The sequence below is a fragment of the Microcebus murinus genome, chromosome 1 (assembly GCF_040939455.1).
Source record: "Microcebus murinus isolate Inina chromosome 1, M.murinus_Inina_mat1.0, whole genome shotgun sequence".
NCBI lineage: Eukaryota > Metazoa > Chordata > Mammalia > Primates > Cheirogaleidae > Microcebus > Microcebus murinus.
Window position 1 is genome coordinate 158649630 of NC_134104.1, and position 16613 is coordinate 158666242.

General features: G+C 47.5%; 1 protein-coding gene across 10 annotated transcripts in view; it reads left to right on the plus strand.

The window, feature by feature from the left end:
* CACNA1D (calcium voltage-gated channel subunit alpha1 D) overlaps positions 1–16613 on the plus strand; it is a 304390-nt gene that overhangs the window by 132509 nt on the left and 155268 nt on the right. The window contains exon 1 of one of the 10 annotated variants that reach the window (XM_076008610.1): positions 8255–8337. The exons of the other annotated variants lie outside the window; for them this stretch is intronic. The gene's annotated coding sequence lies outside the window, so the exon portion shown is untranslated. Of the gene's footprint in view, positions 1–8254; positions 8338–16613 lie in introns of those variants that run through there. 10 annotated transcript variants of the gene reach the window in all.

Sequence of the window (16613 nt, forward strand, 5' to 3'; positions counted from 1 at the left end):
ACTGAAGTCCTGAACTCCTCTAAGTCATCCATGAGGGTTGGAATCAACTTCTTCCAAATTCCTGTGAATGTTGATATTTTGACCTCTTCTCGTGAATTATGAATGTTCTTAATGGCATTTAGAATGGTAAATTCTTCCCAGAAGGTTTTCAGTTTACTTTGCCCCAGTCCATCAGTGGAATCACTATCTGGATTCCACAGCTGGAGCCTTATGAAATGTATTTCTTAAATAATAAGGCTTTTCAAAGTCAGAATTACTCCTTGATTCATGGGCTGCAGGATGGATATTGTGTTAGCAGGCATGAAAACAACATTAATTTCTTTGTACATCTCCACTAGAGCTCTTGGGAGACTAGGTGCATTGTCAGCGAGCAGTAACATTTTGAAAGGAACCTTTTTTCCTGAGTGGTAGGTCTCAACAATGGGCTTAAAATATTAAGTAAGCCACACTGTAAACAGATGTGCTGTCATCCAGGCTTTGTTTTTCCATTTATAAAGCACAGGCAGAGTAGATTTAGCATAATTCTTAAGGGCCCTAGGATTTTCTGAATGGTAAAGGAACATTAGGTTCAACTTAAAGTCACCAGCCTTATTAGCCCCTAACAAGAGTCAGAATGGCCTTTGAAGCTTTGAAGCCAAGCATTGATTTCTCCTCTCTAGCTAGAAAAGTCCTAGATGACATCTTCTTCCAATAGAAGGCTATTTCATGTTCATTGAAAAATCTGTTGTTTAGTGTAGCCACCTTCAGTGGCTTCGCTGAGATCAGTGATCTTAGCTAAATCTTTTGGATAACTTGCTGCGGCTTCTCCATCAGCACTTGTTGCTTCACCTTGCACTTTTATGTTATGGCGATGACTTCTTTCCTTAAACCTCACGAACCAACCTCTGCTAGCTTCCAACTTTTCTCCTGCAGCTTCCTCACCTCTCTCAGCCTTTACAGAATTGAAGAGAGTTAGGGCTTGCTCAGGATTAGACTTTGGCCTGAGGGAATGCTGTGGCTGGTTTCCAGACCCCTCAGACTTTCTCCATATTAGCAACAAGGCTGTTTCACTTTCTTATCATTCATGTGTGCACTGGAATGGCACTTTTAATTTCCTTCAAGAACTTTTCCTTTGCATTCACAACTTGGCTAACAGTTTGGTGCAAGAGGCCGAACTTTCAGTTTGTCTTGGTTTTTGACATGCCTTCCTCACTGAGTTTAATCATTTCTAGCTTGTGATTTAAAGAGAGATGTGCCACTCTTCCTTTTACTTGAATACTGACAGACCATGGTGGGCTTATTAATTGGCTTAATTTCAAAATTGTATCTCGGGAATAGGGAGGACAGAGGAGACAGAGACGGGGTGGGGGGTGGCTGGTCAGTGGAGCAGTCAGAATACACACAGCATTTATCAGTTAAGTTTACAGTCTTATATGGGCATAGTTTATGGCCCATGTAATTACAGTAGTAGCATCAAAGATCACTCATCACAGTTCACCAAAATAGATATAATAATGATAAAAAAGTTTGAAATGTCATGAGAATTACCAAAATGTGATACAGAGACATGAAGTAAGCACCTGGTGTTGGAAAAATGTTGCCAGTAGACTTGTTCAACACAGGGTTGCCACAGACCTTCAATTTGCATAAAATGCATTATCTGTGAAGCTCAATAAAACAAGGTATGCCTATATAATAACCTTTTATCATGTGCACTGCACTGGGCATTGCACATTATCCATTTATTCCTTTCAACGATGCTTTTTCACTGATTAGAAAACCAAGGCCTAGAAGGGTGAAGTGCTTATATAGATTATATAAGTGGACAAGTGGGGATTTTGAACCCAAACTGTCTGACTCCATATTCACTATGCCACCCAGCTTAGGACGTACTGCTAGCCACGAGGTCATCCATCCAGGTTTGTTTGCCCCGTCCTGGTTTAATGGATGTCTGGTTGTTTAAAAGTCAGTAGCGAACTAATAAGAGTGTAGGCCCACAGGGGTGCTTTTCAGAACCCTCCTGTTTACCGTTTCTTGCGTAATCAGGGTTAATCTTATCTTACCTCGTGGTCTTTCTCTGTACTCTGATATGTCTGGGCTGTAACAAATGCAAGCCTGGATGTTACAGTTGAGCTATTTGTTCTAGATTTGAGGGTTTTTTTGTGTTTTTTTTTTTTTTTTTTTTTAAAGTTTGGCATTTGAGCAGAATCACAAGTTGGAGAAAGTAGTAATTTCCAGACGTTTGAGATCTGATTCACCAACATCACTGTAATTAAAGGAAAACTTGTATTTGTTTGCTCCATTTTATCCTAACTCACTAGGATGTTTTATAAATAATAAACCCAGACATTTAGAAAATAGCCTGTATTTAGCTGTTCAAGCCTGCACAGGTTCTTCATGTTCCGACGTCTCAAAGTGATATGAGTGTGCCCGAGCGCTACACTTACAGGGCGGCGACTCTGGAAAAGGAAGTATACGACGCGGAAAGGCAGCTTTAAAGCACAAAGCACAGAAATCAAGTAGCTTGAAAATTCCCTTAGAAGGTACATATATGAATTACAGGGGCTCAAGTGTAGTGATTTCAGTTGGTCACAGAATTAATGAATTTTGAATTGAGGCAATTGTGATTAAGCCTGTTGCCTTTTCCAACACTAATCATTAGTAAAATGATGATTGATCTCAGTAATTATGAAACTATTAAAAAGGCATCTGCCCATGCCCGCTTTAACAGGATGCATGTGGTTCTGAGTGTTCAGCTAGCCACTCAGGACTTCAGTGGTTGCGGCTCCAAGGTGTGTGTTTGCTCTCCACTGTCTTCTGACCCTTTAGTACTTTTTGTCATAGGTACAAATGGGGGTGGGTATGTCCCCTTGGTTCTTAGCACTGTGGCAATGTACAGTGAAGTGGAGTAGTATGACTCCTCAACTTTCTAGAACCCTCCAACCTTTGGCTGATAAGAAGTACCCCCGTGTGAGAGCTCCTGGAGACCCTTCTGCGTAATGCTGACAGCACAACCGCCGCAGTGACGGCAGCCACTTGGCTGAGTGCAAACCGAGTGCCAGGCATTTCCTGCCGTCAGCATTACGCCTTCATTCCGGGACATTGGCGCTGTTGTCACCATTGAAAGGAGGACGAACTGCTGCTTGGAGAATTTCAGGGCTCTGCCCAGGACTGCACGCTGGGAAGGGGCAGAAGGGGAAGTGGGCATGGTCTTTGCTGTCCACGTGGCTGCCTGGGGGCAGGCAGTCTGTGCTTCCTTGAAAGACTGTTCTTTTGGGAGATGTCTTCATAGTCTCAAGGAAGAAGAAAGCAGAAAAAGGCGAGGGAGGGAAGAATTCCTCTCATTCAGTGATTGAAAACACAAAACACACTTTAAAAACTACAGTCTTAGGCTCTGTAGAGCCTGCCCAGGCTGCAGAGGGCTTTGGTCCTAGCTGGGACAAAAGGGCTTTTTTGTCTGTCACCTTTTCCACAAACAAGCAAGGTAAGAGGAGCCCCCCACTTCCTTTCACCTTGTGAGTGGCAGATACCTTTTACGTGGACAGCCCTGTCCCCGGCTAAGAGGTGTTTGTGTGCCCCTTGCCTGCGGAGGACACACATGACATGCAGCTTCTGTGGACCCTCCTGGGCCTGCACACTCCAGTCCTGGGTGGGGACCCGAGCCCTGCCCTGCCTCTCCTCTCTCAGACCTGCTGCCCCAGGTTAGGGCCCAGGGGGTGTGGGTTCACTGCCCATCCGGGTCAGGTGGTTTTGTTTTGTTAAATGAGCCATTCCCCATCTGGACTTACACGGTATCAGGGAAGATGGGCAGGGTGTGAGCTAGGTCTGCTGGGCACCTTCCCTCCTGCGCCAGCTCCCCGGGCAGTGCTCTTTTTCTGCCTCCAGGTGCTCTGTGCAGGTGCCGCCCCTTCCCTGCCCGTGCTTGTCTCTCCAGCTCCTAGCAGACAGCAGCACTGGGTCTTGGGCATGCCTGCTGCTCGGCACTCTGGCTTGTGAGGGAAAGCCTTCAGTTTGGGGCTCTCCCCACCCCACCCTGCCTCTGCCATCAGTGCCCCATTGCAGGAGTGTGCATTCTTCTTCCCACCTAAACTCTGTCTGAGCCTCACTGGTCTACTCTCCGCCCTCTCCAGGTGTAGCCATAGAGATACCTGACTCCCAAGATAGCCCTGGTTGGTCTCCTGTTGCCAGCTCTGCCCAGTCTCTTTCTTTACCTGGGATTTTTGCTCTAGAAACCAGCACGGGGAATTTACCTCCATCCCTGTCACTTCCTGGGTCTGCTCTTCCTGACCATTGGATTTGCTTCTTGGGTGCCTGGTTCCAGTAGCTAGAGGCTCTCTAGTACCTTTTAACGGGGTTTTGGGGAGAGTGTGCACGGGTGAGCGTGGAGCAAGAGGCTCAGTGTCTATCCCCACTGCTGTCCAGGGATGGCTAAGGATTATTGGCTTCTAGAGCTGTTTCTCAACTTTTTTTTCCCTTGGCCAACAGTAATAAATATATTTTGCGTTGTAACTCCCAAACACATGCATATGTGCCATCTGAAATATGAGTTTGATAGCAATGTATTCTTACTACATTCTGGTATTTCTTATGTGTTCTGATATTTTCCCTTCTGTTTTATTTAATTTTTCAAAACTTGCTTGGTGCAAACCACTAAATGAATTTTCTGTGTATTCCATTTAAGCAGTCCTCTCTCCTCCATCACGGTACAAATCCCATGAAGACAGGCAAATGTTACTCTGCCTCCTGTAATTGGCACTCAGTTCTTGATGTCAGCTGAGTCTTCTCTCTGTGCAAATCCTCTGTACTGAGAAGCATTTTCATTCAAGAGCTAGGGTGACGTGTCACTGCTGTGAGCTCCTTCTTTCACGTTAACTGTTAAAAATCTCAGAGACATTAATAAATATATGACTTCACAGGATACATCTTTATAATGGTCTTATTTCTGTTTCATTTTCTTTTCCTTGTTAATTTGGTTTTCTTTTCACCTTAGTTCCTAAATATTTAAGAGTTTCAGCTGATTCTAAAGTAAGAGACACTCAATGGGAAAAGCTCAAACAGATCAGAGATACCTAAAAGTCGAGTTAGAAAATCTCTCTGGATCTTTCTTTTTGCTTTGAGTACCTGCCCTGCAGACTGGCTTGTGAAGAGACCGGCATCTTTTTAGACCTCAAGGGGATCATAGTCTGCCTTCTCCTTTTAAATAGCCATACAGTATTCCCTTTCTACCTAGTTTGAATTTTTGTATCCTTGCTGCTGTAAGTTATTTTGTGGAAGGCAATAAATAAATAAAACGTTACTTTAAAAAGGCAATAAATAAACAAATATGGGAAGGCAATAAATAAATAAACGTTTACTTCAAGAAGAACAGTGGAGATTATCACTAGCCCTAGTCACCTGACCAAGCAGGATCCTCCAGGAACTGCTTCAGGAGCCACCGGGTTCCCCGGGCGTGGGGTTGCTCGCAGAAGCTGTGAGGACCCTGTGCTCGGGCAGTGGTGGCAGAACCCTCTGTCCAGACACTGGGAGGTGTCAAGTAATGGACAAAAGTGAGTTTTGACCTTCAGGTCCAGGTCAGGCAAGTGATGTCGGCTTCTTAGATGTTCCCAGCTCAGCGTGGGTCTGTGGAGACTCAGCTCTGCCCACGTTGACCGGTTCGTTCATTTCCACTGCAGGGTGGTGCAGTTGGGTGGTGTCTGGGTTTTCAGCCTACCAGTGTCTCTTAATTAACTTAATATTACTTTCTAATATGAAAACAATGGTGAATTATCAGCATAGCATTATTAATCTTCTGAGTAAATATGTCAAACACTTTATCTCAATTATAGATGCCACACTTTACATATTTTGAAACTTTGATTCATAAATGTACTTAGAAATGATCTGTGTTCCTGTGGCCTCAGCACACAAGCTGGGAAAAGGGTTCAACTTTCTCAGCACTATTTTTTGGGATGAATGAGTTAGGGTTGCCCCTCCCAAAGAGCAGTTTCTCTGGTGAGATGGATGCCGCATGCTGCCCGTCCCCACTGAGCCACAGGGCCTCCTCCTTGGCCTTCACAGTGAAGTCAGGCGATGAGATGAGGCTGGGGAGCTGGGCCCTCCTCCTCCTCCTTACTGTCCTGTTCTGTCCCCAGTGGACCACCCAAGGACTTCTGCTGGGCAGTCCAGGAAGGTGTAAGAGCAGGTTTAGAGGGGGCAACTGTCTCCCTCAAAGTGGAGCCAGCCCCAAGCCAGGGCACGGCCTCCTCTGGGAAGACACTAGAACTTCCTTCAGGGTCAGCGGTGAGTTGGACACTCGTGCGTGCACCAACGGAGTGACCGTTTAGCCGTTACTCTGTGCCGGGCACTATGTTGTTCCTGGGTGGCGGCCGGCAGGACAGAGAGTATCATATAGGCACGATAGAAATAGCCAACATTCCGTGAGAATTTGCCATGGGAACTTGCCACGTGCAGATGCTGACTCACGTGTTTACCTGTGTTATTTATGCCTAACAACACACCTGGGCAGTTTCTCTGTAGTCTCATTTTACGATGAAGAAGCTGCAGTGAGGCGGGTAAAGTCTTGCTCGAGTCCACACAGCTGCTAAGTGGCAGAGCTGGAACCTGAGCCCATCCTCACTGTCAAGGTGAAGGGGCTTCCCAGCATGGTCCCTGCCTTGCGGTGGGAGCTCAGCAGTGCAGACATTAGTCACAGCAGCTGTGACTGCGGAGGGCGGCTCCCCTCCACGGCGTGTCCTCAGGTACGCAGTCCAAGCCGGCTGGATGACCCTAACTGACCTTCTCTGGGACCCTTCGAGCAGCCCGGATCGCCCTTAGATGTGACCTGGGTGAAACAGGGTAGATGCCCAGGTGGGATTTGGCAGTGGTGGGACCAGGATGGAGTTGCAGTTTTCCCCACCAGGCGGGTGTAGTCAGGTCTCTTCAAACCAGAGGGCACAATTGCTGTTTTTAATTGTTCGTGTTGACTGTGGCCAGAAATAACTCAGTGTCTGTGGACCTCAGATGTGGAAAGTAAGTAAGCCCTTCTCTGCCCTTCTTACTCTGTAGCTTGGAGAATCACTGAGATAAGAGGCTGGAAAGGGCTTCCTTAAGCTCCAGTGACAGCTGTGTCCAGGTGTGCACGTGGTGTGCTGGCAGGAATGTGAGCCTCAAGGAAATGAGATGAGATTTCATTTTTATTTCAGAAGTCAGTGAATTTAACCACATACAGATTTGAAAAGCTTTTGTTTTGCTCTGTTAAGGAGAAAAGGAACAACTGCTTTCTTGTCAAAATGAAAATATTCAGTTTTAAACTTAACCAGTCCCTGCCATTTTGAAATGTTTATGTATTTCTTACTTTTTAGCAACAGAGGTAGACGTGTTGGAGGGCTTGGCTCATGCCACACAAAAAGTCTTCTCTCCTAAAAGGATAGGTAGTTTGGCAGTTGTCACATGACCTGAGCACCAAAGATCCCAAGGAGGCAGCACACACTTTGACCAGCCTGTGTAGGGTACATGATCCCGTCTGGTTGGACCTGAGCCATTAGGATGTAATCTAAAGGCCTCCTGTGGGTTAGAAAAAAGGTATAACTCTGTACCTCCAAGGAGGAGACAGTAAATGGGGCTCTGGCCTGGGTGTTATAGCTGCTTTTAGGGCTTCCTATTGGTAAGACAAGGTCGCTGGCCCAGGTACTTAGAAATGTGGCCTTGAGGTCATGGTTCTGTTTTCCTTCTTTGTGGATGATGGCATCTTGGTATTTACTGAGGCTAAGTGCTTGGTTTTCTGTTTTGGTACTGTGGGAGGATTCTGTAGCAATAGTGACATGGTTCTTGTACTCAAGGCACTAACTGTAAATATTACAAGACAACATAGCAATAAGTTCACCTTCCCAACTAGACTAGGAGCTCCTAAAAACAGAGACAGTGACTTGCTCTTCTGTGCCCTTGTATATGGAATTGGTTCTCAAGTGTTATTTTCATGATGAAATGCCAAAGCACATGGTATCACTTTTAACTGTCGATGGCAAACAGTTTCAACTCAGGTGCCAGCTCCGCTCAGTGGGTGATGCCTGGCTGGAGCACCACGTGAAGCTGCACCAGGGCTTGGGTCGGGGAGAGAGTGCTGCCCAGTGACCACAGGGATGTCTGCTGCAAGGGGCTGGGGGCAGAGGCAGCAGACATGTGGAAGTCATTTGTTCACCCTGCTAAGGGCATCAGGCTTTCAAAAGTGGAGGCAAAATAGTACTCGGAGGAAATGAAACTCTCCAGTCTTCCCTTAAATAGTAGAGCAGGATTTAGATAAACAGCTTTTGGTTTTGGAGAAGAGCAGCCAGCAGGAGCAGATGTTCAGTGAGTCTGCGTCTACCTAGGACGGTGTGGAAGGTGAGAGGCTGGGCAGAAGGCGCATGGGGAGAGGGGCAGTTGGGTGGGGCAGGAGCCCTCTCCCCAGCGGGGCCACGCATACATCAGTTGGTTGTTGGTAGTAGAGTGTAGATGGTTGGCAGAGATGCTCCGGGAGGCCAGGGGAGGAATTGAGATGTGATACAGTCCTGCACTTTTCAAGGAGCTTTCCCAAATGCTGCTGACACAGTTGGCTGCTCCGTCCCTCTCTTCCCCAAGGGATACTCCTGGTACTCTGCTTGAGCTTCAATTGTCAACAGCTAAGTCTTGGAATTTGTGTGTTTGTATCTTTAGGACAGGAACAGTGAATCCCTGGTGCTCAGGATCATGCTGGGTGTGGAGTGGAAACCCTGAGTGGCACTGAATGGAATTGAAATAAGGTGCCTGAACTGCCAGGCAAGGTGGGGTGGAGGCGGACAGTGCCTTAGAAGTAAAACTGGGGGAGGAAGTGGGAGCCTTGTCCCCATGTCCCCAAGATGGGCAGGATGGGAAGTGAGGCAAGTCAAAGGCATCACGTTTACAGGAGTGTGCAGAGTGCAGACCAGTTGAGATTGAAGATGGCAACAGAGAATGGACAAGACTGAAGGAGAACACTTGGAAAACTGAGCCTGGATGAGTTTCCAGAGGCAGAGGCTCGCAGGGCCCGTGGGTCCCGTTCTGGGAGATCGTCACTGTGCTGTCTCTTGAGGAATGAGGAGCCACTGAAGATGATCTCTCTTAGATGCTGCGACTTTTTAGAGAAGTAGTGTGATCCTGCAGCTCATTGTGTTTAGCTAGGACTCCCCCAAACCAAATCCAAACTGGCTTTATTTATTGGGTTTTATAAGTGAAAAACCCAAGCGGGGAGGGAAGGGGATTTTTGACTTCAGGCTCAACTTGATCTAGGGGCTCTCACAGGGAGCCTCACAAGTGCTTGGTCCCACCTGAGTGTCTCTGCTTGTCTGTCTGACACCCTTGCTCCCCGTTTTCTAGCTTGGCTTCCCTTGGAGTTGGCCCCTCTTCTCTGTCCCCTGGCAACTCCTGGCTTGCAGCCTCTCAGGGCTAAGTCCAGCCAGTGATAGTTTGCTGAACTTCGCAGCTAGTTGCTGAGGAGTAAATCCTGGGATTAGCGTTGATTGTACCTGATTGGTGTGGGTTGGGATGTGTGCTATGTGCCCGTCCCTGCACCAGCAGCCTGGGCCACAGGCCGGCTCCTGTAGCCTCTAGGCTGAGGAGGAGTAGGAGTGGAGCCGCTCCTGGGGGAAAGTCAGGTGCTGTCACCTCGGAGTTTTGCTGGATGGCAATGCCTAAGTCACCGCCCCATGCAAGCCGCCTGTTCCAGTCGTGGCAGTGAAGCAGCAGCTGCCTTTGCTCTGCCTGTGAGCGGGGGGAGCTCCCGGCGGCCTCCGCGACCCTGGCATGGTGTTGCCCTCTTCCCCTAGACCAGATATCCTTGAGGCTGGTCTCCACGCAGCAGTTAGCCAGGCCACCCTGCTGGCCTCCTGCACTTGTCACCTCTGAGCACATCCTGGACAGCATCCTGCCCCATCTGGGGGGTCAAGGGGTCCCCGGACTGCCGTGGGGTCTCAGGAGGAGCCTCTTCAGAGGGGTTCCAGATGCTGCTGTGAGGACTGCGCCCGCAGGACGGAGACGTTTGTCACGTCCGCGCTGGGGAGCGAGCCTTCCATGTGGACGGTCTCACACGTGCAGGGCTCTCCCCGCCTCTGCTTAATCTGATTTTCACCATAACCTGGGTGGCAGGGCCAGAATGACTGTCCCAGTTTTGTCGATGAAGGAACTGAGAGTCGGGCGGGGAGAATGACTCAAACAGGGTGACACAGCGGTACAGACTAGAATTGGATTCAGGGGACACAAATGTCCTGTAAAACTTGCACTTTTAAACCACAGATGAGGAAAAACAAAGGCAAAGTTTCTTTACGTAAATGTGGCGTTAAACTGCCCTTTGAGGTCGTCTAAGTACACACTCCATTAATGCCTGCAGGGGAGAAGATTACCTCTGTTCGCAGCCAGCAGCTCTGAGCCAGGCCTGCCTGCCGCCGGCCCCTGTGGTGCCCTCTGGAGTTGACTGAGGTTGAGTTGCTTATGGAAACCGTGCGTGGCAGCTCTGCGGCTCCGGAGATGCGGAGGGCAGCAAGCAGGAGGGTCCCTCAGCCAGCCTGGCCCGAGCGTGCGGTGACCTCAGGCCAGCCGGCTGCTTGAAAACACAGCCGCCACTCCGGGTTCCCCTTGCGGTTGCTCGGTTGCCCGTCCTCTCCGGTGTCCGGGCTGACACAGAGCCTCCCTGTGGAGCCTGTGTTCGGACTTGGCTCATCGGGTCTTGGAGAACTGTCGTTTTCCAGCTGGAAGAGATCATCCGATTCTGTCCGCTCGGTTCACACAGGAGCAGCAGAGGCCAGACCCTGTAGCTGGCACCTGGGCCCCCACGCCCCGCCTCTCTCGGCTGCTCATCACCTTGAAGGGCTGGCCTCGGCGGTACGGGCGCAGGGCGGGGCGCGGGAGGGCGCGGTGGCTGCCTGGAGGCTTTCTCTGACAGGTCGCGGGCGCCTTCCCTCTAGCACTGTGGAGCTGCTCAGCAGGAAGGGACATTTAGTGACAGCAGGTCAAAGCCTCTCATTTTGCCCATTCATTCATTTATAAATGTTTTCAAGTATCTATTTTTGTGGCAGGCCTTGGGAATACAATGATGCATGACATAGAGATGATCTCTGTCCTTATAGGTAACTTATTGGGGAGACAAATATTAAAGAGGTAATTTGTTAAAATTAATTTTTATTTTATGAATGAATGACAGGGTCTCACTCTGTTGCCCAGTCTACAGTGCAGTGGTGTCACATGGCTCCCTGTAACCTCAAACTCCTGGGCTCAAGCAGCCCTCCTGCCTCAGTCTCCCGAGTAGCTGGGACTACAGGCATGCGCCACCATGCCTGGCTAAGTTTTCTATTTTTAGTAGAGACAGGGTCTCACTCTTGCTCAGGCTGGTCTTGAACTCCTGAGCTCAAGCAATCCTTCTGCCTCAGCCTCTCAGAGTGGTAGGATTACAGGCGTGAGCCACCATACCTATCCAAAATTATTTTTTTTTAGTTGACAAAAATTGTACATATTTAGAGTGTACAACTTGATGTTTTGATATATGTATACATTGTAGAATGGCTAAATTAAGCTAATTGACATTTACCTAACATACTTTTTTGGTAGTGAGAACATTTAAAATCTACTCTTAACAGTTTTTAAGTGTACAACACGTTGTTGTTAACTATAGTCACCATGTTGTACAGTAGGTCTCCTATCTAACTTTTGTGTACTTTGAAATTTTGTATACTTTGACTGACATCTCCCCTGTCCCCCTGTCCCCAATACGTGGCAATCACCATTCAACTCTCTGCTTCTTTGGATTTGACTTTTTTAGATTCCACATAAAAGTGAAATCGTGCATTATTTGCCTTTCTGTGCCTGGTTTATTTCACTTAGTGTAGTGTCCTCCAGGTTTATCCATGTTGTTACAAATGACAGGATTTCCTTCTTCTTTTTTTTTTCAAAGCCATATAGTATTCCAGTGTGTATGCATGTGTGTATCGGTCATTTATATGTCTTGTTTTGAGAAATGTTAATTCAGGTCCTTTGCCTGTATTTAATTGAGGTTATTTGTTTTCTTGCTATTGAGTTTAATTCCTTATATATTTGGGATATTAACCCCGTATCAGATGTGTGGTTTGCAAATACTTTCTCCTGTTCTGTAGGTTGTCTCTTCATTCTGTTGTATGTTTCCTTTGCTATGTATAAGTTTTTGGGTTTGATGCCATCTTATTAGTCTATCTTTGCTTTTGTAGCCTGTACTTTTGGGCTCATATCGGAAAAATCTTTACTCAGACCAATGTCAAGAAGCTATTACCCTCTGTTTTTCTTCTTTTACTATTTCAGGTTTTAGTCTTTAATTGATTTGAGTTGAGTTTTGTATATGGTGTGAGTTAGGGATCTAATTTCATTCTGCCTGCGGATACCTAGTTTTACCAACACCATTTATTGAGGAGACTGTTCTTTCCCCATTGTGTGTTCTTGGCACCTTTGTTTGAACATGAGTTGACCAGAAATGTGTGGGTTTATTTCTGGGTTCTCTGTTAAAGAGGTAACTTTTAAAAACTTAAATTTCTTTTGTGAATTAAGACTATAAAGACATATAATGGGCTTTGCCAGCATTCAACAGTGGACTCTAGTTTTGTCTGGGAGGTCAGTAAAGGTTTTGCTGGGAAAATGTCATTTAAGCTGAGCCTTGAAGGACAAGTAGAGCTTGTGCATGGGGAGACCATTTTGGACAGAGGGAACAGGATGTGGAACAGCTCCACTGTGGCCCAGGGCCACAGAAGGAATCAGTGACTGAGCTGGGAGTAGCAGAAAACAGGTATATGGTCACAAGCTCTGTGTTCTTTCCATTCAACCACGCTGGGCTTGTTTTTAGCCCTGTGTCACAGAGCTGTGTCCTCAGTGTGTCTGAAGAGGCGAGTTTACGTGCAGCCCCTAGGTGGGTGAAGCAGGAGGGCAAAGGTACAGAGCTGGGGAAGCATCCTGTGTGCATGGGAGGGAGCAGGTTGGCAGCATGGAGAGAAGGGCTCTCCCAGGGCGGAAGTGGGAGGTTGGAAGAGGAAGCTAGGGAAGGATGAAGGATGAAGATCCTACCCAAGTGGCTGCAGGCTGGGATAGAAAGGGAAAGCCAGGTGAGATGTTGATATCAGCTGTTGTCTCAACAGTTTGTTTATTCCAAGCTTATTCTAGAAAGGCTTTGTGGTAGCTTAGAAAGATCTACACTTTGTTTTTGTTTTTTTGATACCTATGCTGAGATCACAAAACCCCATGTTAATTAATAGCCTGTTTATGTCTAGCTTTGTTGCTTTATTCCTTCCCTTTTTTCCTTCTCTACTTCCTAGTAGCACCTGTGGGTACCTTGCTTATGTCTGGTTTGTGCTGGATGCTGGAGTTGCAAAGACAGTGGGGGCGGTCCCTGCCAGAGGAGCCCTGGGTTCGGGGCACTGGTGGAACACACAGTGTCCCACAGTGGGGGGCAGCTCCTCACAGGCATGAGCCACGGAAGCCTTTCCGGGGACATGGGTCCGTGCCGGGGCTGAGCAAAGCAGGGAGGTGACTCTTCACTGCCTGCATCAAGCCTCTGTGGATCTGCTCTGACACAGGCTGGGAGCTCTGGGAGGACAGGGTTCAGGCTTCGCCCAGCGGGAGGACTCAGGTGCCCAAGGATGAATGGATGGACGGATGGATGATTGTTCACACTGAGCGCTAATCAAAGGCTCCTGGGGAGAGGAGATCACCAAGTGTGGTTAAGGGTTCTGGCATCTCCCATCCCCTGCTTAGTGGACAGTTTGTTTCTCAAGGTTCTGGTTCTGGGTGCACATCCCCACCTTGCCTGGTTAGGAACTGGACTTTCTTGTTGGCTTCCTTTTCAAATGACTGACTCAGCATTCTTTCCTCAAGTGAGCAATACTTTTATAAAGCAAATAATTATCCGACTTTTCCCGAATGTTGTTTTGCAAGATTGTTTTACTACTACATTAGTTTGTTCTGGAGGTACACTTGCTCCTAGGGTTCCGTTTTAACGGCAGGATTGAGGACCCGGAGGACACTGTTGCACAGGCGGCCGGTCTGCCCGCTCTCCGGGCCGCCGCTGCCCAGCTGGCGCTCCGGTGGAGTCTGTAATAGAGAAGCACATTAAAGCAAGGTTATATTTCCTATAATGAATTCCATCAAGTAATTCACTAAGGATTTTGGAAAGAGAAACCAAATTCTTTAAAAAGGAGCAGGGAAAGGGCCAAGGAGACAGGATAACGAATCTTAAACAACTCAGTTATACTAATGGCCCTTGTGCTGCTGTGGCAAATTACTTATAAATAAAAGCCAAAGAGGAAAAACAAGCTGTGTTTGGAGGTGTACTGTATGTTCCCTGCCTTGTTTTTCTGCTCTAAAGTATAGTGTGCTGTCTTGACGTAGGGATGTAACTGCTATGAATATTGATGGCAGCAAAAGCTTTTTTTTCCTGTCTGGCCTAGTAAATAAAGCAGCAAGGATAAAAAGGGAAGAGGAATTGTAAAATCAGTGTGCTGTTTTTAGCTTATCTTGTTCCCTTAGAACTCTACGTCTTGAAAACATACTGATGGTGACGGTCTGCATCTAGGGGTCTGGGTCTGATTGGAGTCCAGGGGATTGGTATTTTCAGGGATTTTTGCCTCTGGTTAAAGTAACAGAATTCCTTTTCCTTTCAGCTTTCAGAGTTAATGTCACTGCCTCATTGAAGCCTTCCTGGGTGTCTTCCCCAACCCAAGTTGGTCCCTGTCCCCTAGAATATTGGCAGTAGTATGAACGGGCGATTGTTCGCCCGGTAGCTCTGCACCATGTGCCTCCTGGGGGCACTCCACAGGGGCATGGCAGGGAACGGGACACCAGAGACTCTGGACAGCAAACAAGGCATCCTTGTAGTCTGCGTGTGGCAGGAGAGGGCATCTCCCGTAGCACGCAGCCCAGCACGGAGCATGGCTGTGTGAAGGGCATGGGGTCCCGGTCAAGGCCTGGAAGCTGTGGGGGCCTGGGGCGAGCCTGGCTGGGGCAGGATCTGTTTGAAGGTTTGGAGCAGGCACAGGTATAGGTTGGGGGCAGTGAGGCTTCTCAAATTGTGAACACACTGACTCTGGCTCACTCACACCAAAAATGAGTTTATTAGTCCGCCACGATGGTGTTCTGAGCAGCAGAGGAGCTCTGGCGGGCAGGTTCAGAAATGACAGGGACCACAATAGCTCTGGGACCTAGGAAGGAAGAACTGATGAGCTGTCTTTTATAGCAGCAGTCCCTTGCCTTTGTGGCACCAGGGACCGGTTTCATGGAAGACAATTTTTCCACGGACCTCGGGGAGGGGGTGGTTTTAGGATGGTTCAAGTGCATCACATTTATTGTGTACTTTATTTCTATTACTATTACATTGTAGTATATAATGAAGTAATTATGCAACTCGCCATAATGCAGAATCAGTGGGAGCCCTGAGCTTGTTTTCCTGTAACTAGACGGTCCATCAGGGGCTGACGGGAGACAGCGACTGATCTGACGGGAGACAGAGCTCAGGCGGAGGGAGAGATGGGGAGCGGCTGTAAGTAGAGAGGAAGCTTCTCCAGCTCACTGCTGCTCACCGCCTGCTGTGCAGCTGGTTCCTGACGGGCCGTGGACTGCGGCCCCGGGGTTGGGCACCGCAGTGTTACAGGACCGGTGAGGAGTCAAGAGTGGGTGAAGGCTGGGATGGATGCACAGCGATGGCTGGAGGGTTCCCCTGCTGGTCAAGAGGGAGGACGCCCGGCAAGCCAAGGGGAAGTTCTGCCACACAGCCCGTTACAGGGGCGGCACCCTGGCAGCACGTGGCTACAGCATGGGGGCTTCGGCAAGACACACACTTAACTGTGAAAGGATGTTGGTGCTACTGCAAGCAAATGTGTAACAGGTGACAATATCTCACAGAATTAGACCTCTGGGAATCATCCTAACATGAATATTTTTTTAAATGTTCTAAAAAAAACATTTCTTTTCAGAAACTTAAACTTTCTTTTTCAAAACAGACACAAATTTGCATTTATAAAAATGTCTATAATAGTGGTCACATGTGACACAGCAAAGTCTTTTTTTATTTTTTTTTTCCTTTCTGTAATCAGCTGTGAAATAGAAGGGCCAAGGAGAGTGGCCTTGAACCTTTGGCCTGGTCAGAGGGCTGAAGATACAGAATCCTCTTGTCAGCTACCTCTTTTGTGACTCATGAGTTCTCTGTGTGCACATTCAAGACCATCAGCCCCCACTCCCACCAGACTAAACTTTTCGAGGACAGGGACCATCGTGGGGACATTTTTTCTAATCTTAGCTCCTGATACAGTGCCTGTTATGCAGAAGAGGTGCTCACTAAGTGTTTCCTGAGCCAAATTTGTTTTGATCTCATGCACTAGGCATCTTAGTAAGTGAATTCTATGATTTCCATTTCCCTAAGGTATTGGTAACTCTCCTCAGGTCCCACTAATATTCATTGAGGACTTTATATTATAGTTCATATCAAAGAGTTTTAATTGCTGATGAGTTTTTGTTTAGTTATTATTTAAGTAGCTTCTTGCTAGGGATGCCTTTTGTAAAATTAATGACATCTCCATCGGTCCATATTCCTACTGAAACCAAAACCATATACAAAAGTCACTTATAAACAAGGAAAGAGTCAACATTTTTAGACCTGCTGA